The 11,157-nt window shown below is 37.4% G+C and overlaps 1 long non-coding RNA gene across 1 annotated transcript; it reads right to left on the bottom strand.

Moving 5' to 3' along the window:
• Positions 1-636: 636 nt before the first annotated feature.
• LOC131651715 (uncharacterized) lies at positions 637-8,688 on the bottom strand. Its single transcript, XR_009298482.1, has 5 exons — positions 8,587-8,688; positions 8,328-8,487; positions 2,803-6,729; positions 2,544-2,703; positions 637-944 (listed from the first exon to the last, which is right to left on the bottom strand). It is a non-coding gene; the product is annotated as an uncharacterized LOC131651715 (long non-coding RNA).
• Between the last annotated feature and the right edge of the window lie 2,469 nt (positions 8,689-11,157).

Below are 11,157 nucleotides of genomic sequence, written 5' to 3'. Positions count from 1 at the left end.
TATATATATATATATATATATATATATATATATATATATATATATATATATATATATGGTAGGTAAAATTTTAATTGATAATTCTCTGGATTTTCCCTATAGGATTATTTTCTTTATCAATTTTAGTAGACTCTAGAGCAACTTCATCTACTATAGATGTAAAAATAATCCCAGAGGGTTTAAAAAATAAAATTGTTAAAGTGTTTTCATAACCATGAATATTAATTTTTGCTGGTATTATAATTTGTATCAATTTTTCTTTATTGCAAATTAGTGGAACAGGAATTTCACAAGGTTTTTCTATATTGTTTATAATTTCATAGGCTGGTAATTTTCCTTTTTCAATAGTTTTTGTTAATTTTTTAATTTTTTCTTCTAGACATTCAAGTCTTGCTTCTAATTTATCTACCTTACTTTCTAAGTTTTTAAATTTGGTTTCTACCTTATTTTCTGAATAATTTTTATCCTTTGGAAGATTTGCATTTTCTAAGATTTCTTCCATTTTGTTTTCTATGCTAAAATATTTTTTAATGCAATTTGAACATATTTGCTTTAAACAAATTTGGCATTTCCATCTTTTATCAAAGGAAGAAAACCAATTACATTTAAAGCATCTAATGTTGTCACTTCCAGCTTTGTAGTTCCAATTATGGTTACAATCTAAAGATTTATTTTTTGGCTCCATTATTTTTGTAACACCCCATACATAACTGACTAGTATATTATGCATGAAACGTTAAAATTGATATTGAGTACATACAAAAGCTATAGTTATAGAAAGATCCATATAAAATACAACATGAAATTCTACTAAGAAGCATAATACATGAGTCTTCAATGGATCTTGCACAGCGGAATGTCAAAACCAACGAGGTCTTCGAGCCAACACCACTTCCAAGTCTTTAGTCCGAACCTGCTTCTGACCAAACGCTACTAAACTGCACCTGAAAAAAATATAAGTTGATTGGGGTGAGATTACTAAATCTCAGTGAGTCCTCCTATCCTATGGGTCCACTCGGATCTACAGGGTACATGCATCAAAACCAAATCCACCATTGATCCGGGGTTTATCCTCACATCCGGTACAAGTACGGAGAAAACAAAGTGACTCGTCCACCATTGGACTTGTCTCAAGCAAATACACACTGTATAGCAAACAAGTATGCAAAGCCGCATCCACACACGGGGAATCCAGAAGTGTAACAACCTCGGCTAGATTATGGAATAAATGCATCCTCGATGAGTAACCTCCTGCCTATATGTTAAGGGACTTGTACAAGCACACTGCAAGACGGTTAAACGGGTTCGCACAAGCCTAAATGGCCGCGAGATGACTTTTGCCTAAATGGCGTCATTGTTCTGTTAACCTTCTTCACGCTAGTGAGTTACGCCGAGTACAAACCGCCACCTTGACGCCTGAGCCCATCGGGCGAAAGCCTAGTATTAGTCTACGTGACTTTACTAGAGGTGAGTTACCACATTATGCATTAGCCTACATAGCCGCATAACCCCCCTATACTGAGTACGCAAGTGTGTTAACAGCAAGTGAGTAAAACCCCGTACGGAAACTCACGAGCACACTGCAACGGTAGCTCAGATGCACACCATATCGAACAATACACATGAACGGGTTATTCCATTGGACTACACGGTCCGGGAGGGCTCATAGACTACATAGTCGGAGCAGCGTCCCAATCTAGCCTTCCGGCCACTTCGATTCAAGCATACAGAAATATGACGTAATGTCAAGGTCACAAACAATACAATCAATACTGATCGTTTAACCAAAACGACGGTGTCCATAGATTTTCATGTATAAAACATAATGGCATAATGCTTTCATATATGGTTATCACAATCATAATAAGCAATAAACAAATATGCCATGCTTAACATAAAAATTATTAATCAATTGGTAAAGACATAAGTTCCCATACTAATTCATTGATTCACTAAGTGGGGCTCCACTATTATTAAATCAAACACTCTGGTTTGGGGACCAATTTTATTAGAAAGTACACGTCGCTAGCTTTCCAACGATATAAAGTTTGCGCAATTCCGATACCCGAGCCGAAAGTTACGAATTTCTGAAGTTTGCTGATTTTTGCTCTTTTGCCCAGGGTAACCGGTTACCCAGAAGCCAGTAACCGGTTACTGGCATGCAAAATGCCCAGTAACGCAATTTTCTACAGAGTAACCGGTTACCCAAATGCCAGTAACCGATTACCCTGAAGCAGAATCAATTTTCTGCATTTCTAAGGGTTCTAAACCTAATACAACTTCAACCAAACACCTCTAACATCTCAATATTATATCAAGTCAAATTCTAAACCAAATCCAAACATCTCAATGTTCTAAAGGAGTCAAAATCATGTAATATCAGCTATTAGTAGTAATTAATATGGAACACAAACATACTATCAACATGCAATATAGCTTTATCATCAAAAACTCATATCACCAACTAGTCTAACATGCATCAAGTGTATCTCACCATAACCCCATTACATGCAACACCCCCAAGTCACTATCTAAGGACTCACCTTGCATCAATGGAGCTTTGGATGATGAACATGCTGCAATTGAGCTCCTCACTTGACCAAAACTGCAACTCCAAATTCATCAAACCCGTATCCACTCTTTAACACACAATCAGCATGCATGTCCCAACTTCAAGCTCAATTTTCTCCTTCAAGACATAAGCTATGAACGCGAACCATAGGTACAAATCGAAGAGAAATTCGTTAGCTATCCAACGGGACCAGAATCGTTACAATCGGAGTTACGAGCTTAGAGATATACCTGATTTAGTGGAGGCTGCCATGGAATACGAAAATGGAAAAGATGAACATGATTCTTCTTTCTCCCACCAACTTCTACGCTCTTCTTTCCCCAAAATTCTGGTTTGGTAGTGGCAAGTATGAGTCTTCACCAAAACAAGACCTAATATTCCATGCATTTATTCTTTAGTGCCCATGATGCCCTCCAACTTAGTGTTAATTACCATCATGCCATATGGTTGCATCCCAACTAAACACATGTGATTCTAACTACTCCACTAATTCTTGTTATTAATCATTCTTTAGATTAATAGAGAATAAGACCAATGCTTTCTCTCTAATTACCATTTACTCATTTAAATGATAATTATCGGTGTCGAAGGATCGGGATATTACATTCTCCCCCCCTTAAATAGAATTCGTCCTCGAATTCCTTCCGTTCACCACGAAAACCAACCCTTCGTATCTCTCCAATCAGGGGAAAGAATGTTACTCACATTCGTCCTTAGATAATCTCACTACTCTGTCTGAGGATCATTGGGTACGAAGAAACATAATCTGCCAAAATAATTGCATTCCACCATACATGATTAGAAACCTTAATCCCCAGGCAACGCGTCTATTCAAATACCTCGTCTTGAAACACTTGGGAAAAGATCCTCCCAGGGTCCTAACCTTTATTGATCTACACTGATCATCCATTACTTTAGAACCCTAGCAATTCTCACATTGGTTATCCGTCATTCAATCTCTGACGTGTTCACCCTCATTCAACAAACATTACTGATTCACGCAGCTCCTTGAATTACTTTCCATTTGAGAATTACTGCCACAACGTCACTTCTACGATAAAACACTTCAAATTATTCTCCACTCGAGTCCATCCCTTATGACTTACAAGCTAAACTGATAACCTACGAACATCAGACCGCATGCCATCCACAAAATGTATTCCCAAGCTGGCCCATTGATAACACCTCCCGAGTTATGGTGATCCTTGAGAGACTAGAACGAACGAAACACTGCTTCGACAATTTCCCTTAGGAAAATACTTTCATTCCAACATAAAATCCTACAATTAGTTCGTTCGTTCCTACCTCCGACTTATCTGATTCTTCCTTGATCCGTTGTGCTACTCTGATTCCAACAAGTCACACACCTTGAAATCCTCTGAGTCACATTATACCCATAATTCACTTAGTTTCCATTAATACACAATAATTCCTTATTTACAGTTGTCCAATTACAACACGCGCCAGAACTCCATATACATCCCTCGTCGACTACTACTCTTCGAAGTTGCGTACTTTCCAGAATCAAGCTACTGCTTACTCTGCCATTCCATATAGTTCATCTACCATAACTTAGGTACACGTTTCATCCTCAGGACATTGAAACCCAAACACTCACTGACTTAGAGGTTCGTCCTTGTCACTGATTTCCACAGTGTACATCTGCTATGTTTTTCATTCCAAAAAATCTTTGTTGCTCAGCCGGTATATCAAACCCTTCACGACGTACTGCAGCTCAAGATAACTCTAGCAGTTTTACACAACTACTACCCAACCATACACCTTCATCCTCTTAGCGTGGTATCACCTCTGATACCCGTGCGACTTATTGATATAACGATCCTCCCATAGCCACACTCCATTCACACAGCCATCTAATGTATGTTCCACCTCTGAATCAGACACTGAACTGACTTCCTCAGCGGCTGCATCCTTCATTGCAGTGCTTCCAACGGTCTGAGTGTAGCCACAATGCAAGAAATTGCACTTTGCACTTTGCACTTCGAACATCTCTCCTATAAACTCCTTAGCAGTTCTCAAACCAAAATGTCCATGCTTTACCAAGATTAACACTTATCCACTCAGAGTATCTACAGACACTCTACCAGATACGTCACACATCAAACTAGTCCAAGATACAATTCACATATTCCATCACCGGTTGCCAATGATACATGATAGCCACTCACTATGCTGACCAGGATATCATGACCGCACATGAGTCCCACCCTAGACACTCATGCAAAATTGCCAACTTAACACTTCATGAAACGAGAACGTCCCCAAGGTACAATATGATACTAACTCACGCAATCACGATCAATCAGGGTCTCCATAAGTATAGTATTGGATCTTGATCCATTTCACCATCGGCTGTCTAGTCATTCCTCTACTATCGAGCGTGACGTATGGATCCTTATCCCACATACCTTATGAGAGTCTGGATCTGCATCTCACAAGTTCCAAATCAGAATTCTACCTTGAGCTTCAGATCACCTTTGTCCCACACATGTCGGAAAAAGATGACTCACGCATCTTTGTGCACGATAGCGATACTGTGGCATTATACCCGTCTGGTAGTACCAACATGGTGGTCTAACTCCGAGGCCATGTATTCAGGTAACCTACCTCAGTGGCGTATAATGATCCCCACACGTATCCTATAGTTGTAATCGACAAGTGTCTGAACAGGCCTCCAACAGGTTCATCGTTCCTCAAGTCCTTCGAATCACACTCCTCAGGATGCTAAAACCTGAGAGTGCTACACATCAAGGTTACTTACTCGGAAAGACAAAACGCCAAGCACGAAGATTTGAAGTTCAACTTCGGGTTACCATGCAGTGCGCGTACCCACTCGTCCCACGCATGCATGAGATTCCAAGGATAATTCAGTCCAGATAGGAATACTATGGTTCCTAACAACCAACTCAACAACGATCATCCTACTGACGTTCCAGATAGATCTTAGTTCTTACTCGCCTGAACGCCCAACGCCAAGCGTAATTCCATGGCTTCACTCAGGGTCAGACGAACAACCACTAACAAGAACTTAGGTTATTGTATTTCACGCTTCTACATCATTTCATATTCCATCTAGCGTAGTTCTAGAACTTAAATATAAAATGATAAGAACGGAAATGCATGCCCTCTTCCATCGACAAGGTATTCAAGCTTCGTCCAATCTTAAGTTACCACACTCATACATTCCACCAACATCTACTAGGTAACTACTCTCTCTTAGGGTACTTCAAGTTGTATCAGGATCTAATACTCTGCCCATCCAATCACTCTCCGTACCAGTGTAATCAGAAAGGTCTAACTCTTCTGTCCGCATTTCCAGAGGCCACTCTGTCCTATCAGCTCACCCGTCACACTTAACACCGGCAGCATTATCAGTACTGAATCCTACTAATTCACAGCTCAACACCTTCGGAGAATCTCACTTACAAGGCTCCTACTCAATCCCATTTGGATTTCCCTTGCTATTACCAAGACTTAGAGAAAGCTTCACTTCGTCCAATCAAAATCCTGGGGGTTTTAGCTGCCTCAATCCACACCTTGACAGTTCGGGTAACACTACTTCGCGTCAAACGCTCTCCTTAAGCTTGACGACTCCAATATCCCTTCTACTCACGTCGTCCAATAAATCCAGATTCCATATATAATTCACCACCCAACTAATCCTTGCTACTTGGGTTCACGACACTTACAGGTTTTACGAGTCCTCGTGGCGGCTCTGCCGTAATTCTACTGTCTCACACTCAGTCGATGAGTTGATCAAGTTCAACAACTGAATGAGATTTCAGTAAAATCAGGCTAGAAACGCACACTTGAGAGGAGGAAAAAAGGAATTGCTAGTGATGTCTCATGGCTCGGCCAAGAATCGACCTGCTCTGATACCAACTGTAACACCCCATACATAACTGACTAGTATATTATGCATGAAACGTTAAAATTGATATTGAGTACATACAAAAGCTATAGTTATAGAAAGATCCATATAAAATACAACATGAAATTCTACTAAGAAGCATAATACATGAGTCTTCAATGGATCTTGCACAGCGGAATGTCAAAACCAACGAGGTCTTCGAGCCAACACCACTTCCAAGTCTTTAGTATGAACCTGCTTCTGACCAAACGCTACTAAACTGCACCTGAAAAAATATAAGTTGATTGGGGTGAGATTACTAAATCTCAGTGAGTCCTCCTATCCTATGGGTCCACTCGGATCTACAGGGTACATGCATCAAAACCGAATCCACCATTGATCCGGGGTTTATCCTCACATCCGGTACAAGTACGGAGAAAACAAAGTGACTCGTCCACCATTGGACTTGTCTCAAGCAAATACACACTGTATAGCAAACAAGTATGCAAAGCCGCATCCACACACGGGGAATCCAGAAGTGTAACAACCTCGGCTAGATTATGGAATAAATGCATCCTCGATGAGTAACCTCCTGCCTATATGTCAAGGGACTTGTACAAGCACACTGCAAGACGGTTAAACGGGTTCGCACAAGCCTAAATGGCCGCGAGATGACTTTTGCCTAAATGGCGTCATTGTTCCATTAACCTTCTTCACGCTAGTGAGTTACGCCGAGTACAAACCGCCACCTTGACGCCTGAGTCCATCGGGCGAAAGCCTAGTATTAGTCTACGTGACTTTACTAGAGGTGAGTTACCACATTATGCATTAGCCTACATAGCCGCATAACCCCACCATACTGAGCACGCAAGTGTGTTAACGGCAAGTGAGTAAAACCCCGTACGGAAACCCACGAGCACACTGCAACGGTAGCTCAGATGCACACCATATCGAACAATACACATGAACGGGTTATTCCATTGGACTACACGGTCCGGGAGGGCTCATAGACTACATAGTCGGAGCAGTGTCCCAATCTAGCCTTCCGGCCACTTCGATTCAAGCATACGGAAATATGACGTAATGTCAAGGTCACAAACAATACAATCAATACCGATCGTTTAACCAAAACGACGGTGTCTATAGATTTTCATGTATAAAACATAATGGCATAACGCTTTCAAATATGGTTATCACAATCATAATAAGCAATAAACAAATATGCCATGCTTAACATAAAAATTATTAATCAATTGGTAAAGACATAAGTTCCCATACTAATTCATTGATTCACTAAGTGGGGCTCCACTATTATTAAATCAAACACTCTGGTTTGGGGACTAATTTTATTAGAAAGTACACGTTGCTAGCTTTCCAACGATATAAAGTTTGCGCAATTCCGATACCCGAGCCGAAAGTTACGAATTTCCGAAGTTTGCTGATTTTTGCACTTTTGCCCAGTGTAACCGGTTACCCAGAAGCCAGTAACCGGTTACTGGCATGCAAAATGCCCAGTAACGCAATTTTCTACAGAGTAACCGGTTACCCAAATGCCAGTAACCGATTACCCTGAAGCAGAATCAATTTTCTGCATTTCTAAGGGTTCTAAACCTAATACAACTTCAACAAAACACCTCTAACATCTCAATATTATATCAAGTCAAATTCTAAACCAAATCCAAACATCTCAATGTTCTAAAGGAGTCCAAATCATGTAATATCAGCTATTAGTAGTAATTAATATGGAACACAAACATACTATCAACATGCAATATAGCTTTATCATCAAAAACTCATATCACCAACTAGTCTAACATGCATCAAGTGTATCTCACCATAACCCCATTACATGCAACACCCCCAAGTCACTATCTAAGGACTCACCTTGCATCAATGGAGCTTTGGATGATGAACATGCTGCAATTGAGCTCCTCACTTGACCAAAACTCCAACTCCAAATTCATCAAACCCGTATCCACTCTTTAACACACAATCAGCATGCATATCCCAACTTCAAGCTCAATTTTCTCCTTCAAGACATAAGCTATGAACGCAAACCATAGGTGCAAATCGAAGATAAATTCGTTAGCTATCCAACGGGACCAGAATCGTTACAATCAGAGTTACGAGCAAAGAGATATACCTGATTTAGTGGAGGCTGCCATGGAATACGAAAATGGAAAAGATGAACATGATTCTTCTTTCTCCCACCAACTTCTAAGCTCTTCTTTCCCCAAAATTCTGGTTTGGTAGTGGCAAGTATGGGTCTTCACCAAAACAAGACCTAATATTCCATGCATTTATTCTTTAGTGCCCATGATGCCCTCCAACTTAGTGTTAATTACCATCATGCCATATGGCTGCATCCCAACTAAACACATGTGATTCTAACTACTCCACTAATTCTTGTTATTAATCATTCTTTAGATTAATAGAGAATAAGACCAATGCTTTCTCTCTAATTACCATTTACTCATTTAAATGATAATTATCGGTGTCGAAGGATCGGGATATTACAACTTTATTTAAAAGTGAATTTTTTCAATTTTTCTAACAGAATATAATTATTATTATTTTCATCTTCAGATGGAATTTCAATTTCTTCATTTTCTATTCCTTCTAAGGAGCAAATACTCCAAATTTCAGAGTTGTCTGAAATATCTGAAGTTATTTCTAAGATATCTTCTTTTATAGTAGATACAAGATTTGATTCTCTTGTAAATAAATTTTGTTTGTTTGGACAAACAGAAGATAAATGTCCAGGTTTGCTACAAGCAAAGCAAGTAATTGTATTTCTATAAGTCTTGTTAGGGTTATATTTTCTAACATGTCTTTCTTTGTTTAAATACGGTTTCCTGGCATTAGATTTTCTTAAGTAATTTTTCTTTACATAATTTCTTTTAAATCTAGGCTGATTCTTTTGATTTTTATCATCAGGATGCTTGCCATATTGTTGGGGAGTATAAATTTGTTTACAGAACCCTACATTCTTTTGTTTTAATTCTTTTTGAATTTGAATATTAATGTATTTTAAGTCTTTAATTCCTATGGTAAAATTTGGACATAAATAATGGATTCCACAGTTATTATTCATGTCTACTTCAATTACTCCCATGATTTGTCTATTTAGTTCTGGATACCTAGTATCTAATATGGCTATTAGTACTTTGGCACCATTTTGTTTCATTACTAAACCTCTTACACCGGTTGTAATTAATCCTAAATGTACATAATTCATTTGTTTTTTATTTAATTGATTTATACTGTCATTTGTTAGTAATCCAAACTCTTCAATATGACCATCTGGTAATTCTAACATTTCTGACCTATGTGTTCTAATTAGGCTTGAATTATTTTCAAGGAATCCAGACCTATATAGTTGGGTTGGTCTTAAGAGATTAATGTGGTCATTTGTCATAATTTCTAAGTCTTTATTAGTATCCACAATTTGTTCTAATTGATAAGCATGTTTATTTTCTTTCCTATCTAAAAATTTATTTAAGTAGGAAGTGTTTTGAGTTTGGCTTAAAATGGTAGTTCTAGATGAGCCAGCCTCCTCATCCATTATTGTTCTAGGTCGGCCAATAAAGGAATTCATAATTTTAAATGTTTTTTAACTTCTTCTGTGTTATAAGTTAAGAAGTTTTTGGTTCTAGTGCTCTTTGTCTTTCTTTCAATACTTATTTGTGAAAATTTTTCAGCTAAAGAATCTATAGATACTTTTAACTCTTCTGATCCACTAATTGGAGTTTTATTATTTACCTGCTCCTTTAATATATTTAAATTTTTTTTATTATAATTTATATTTTCTCTTAATAATTGTTCTAAAATTTCTAATTTCTTTTGTTTATCTAAACAAGTTTTGAGGTAATTTATATTAGATTCCATTTATGGCTGGTATCTCAGGTTTTGATACCATTAAATAGTGTGGTAGGTAAAATTGTAAGTAAATAGTGTGGTAGGTAAAATTGTAAGTGTAAAGTGATGTAAATGTCAGATACATGTGATCAGAGTTATGTTGAGATAATTTAGTCTGTCACATATTAAATAGTGTGGTAGGTAAAATTGTAAGTAAATAGGTAAAATTGTAAGTGTAAAGTGATGTAAATGTCAGATACATGTGATCAGAGTTATGTTGAGATAATTTAGTCTGTCTCATATCCATCTTCATCAAAATTTATAGAACCATCAGAATTTGTTGGATTAAACCTCCTAAAATTTAGAGTTACTCTTGGTTGAATTTTTCTATGGTTTCTCATTCTGTAATATACCTGTGAATGATCTCCATAAAAATGTCCTTCAAAAAAGTCTAAATGAAGTGAAGTGGAAGTGAATTCATTTAGATTACTAACTAGACATTTCAATTCATGTTCTTCAAAATCTTTTTCTATTATGTCTTGTAATGTCTCTAATGTTATTTTTTCTTGAAAATAGGAAAATTTTAATTTCTTTAGAATAATTTTAACTAGATCAGGGTATGGGAATGCCTGAAGTAAGTATGTTATTTTTTCATCAAAATTTTGGATAAAAACGAGTCCTGATAATTGTTTGGTGGAATTAAGTTCAGAATAATCAAATCCAAAATAATTTGAAAAATACCTCTGTATTTTGAAATTAGAATTTTTATTTTCTAGTTCCATAATGTAAATTTATTTTCTTTTGAGTAAAAGGTGTTTTTGTTTTATGAAAATATTCCTTCTTCTTATTGCTTGTT

This window comes from Vicia villosa, linkage group LG2 (assembly GCF_029867415.1).
Source record: "Vicia villosa cultivar HV-30 ecotype Madison, WI linkage group LG2, Vvil1.0, whole genome shotgun sequence".
Lineage (NCBI taxonomy): Eukaryota > Viridiplantae > Streptophyta > Magnoliopsida > Fabales > Fabaceae > Vicia > Vicia villosa.
The sequence above is the reverse complement of the archived record's forward strand: the minus strand, read 5'-3'. Positions and strand labels throughout refer to the sequence as shown.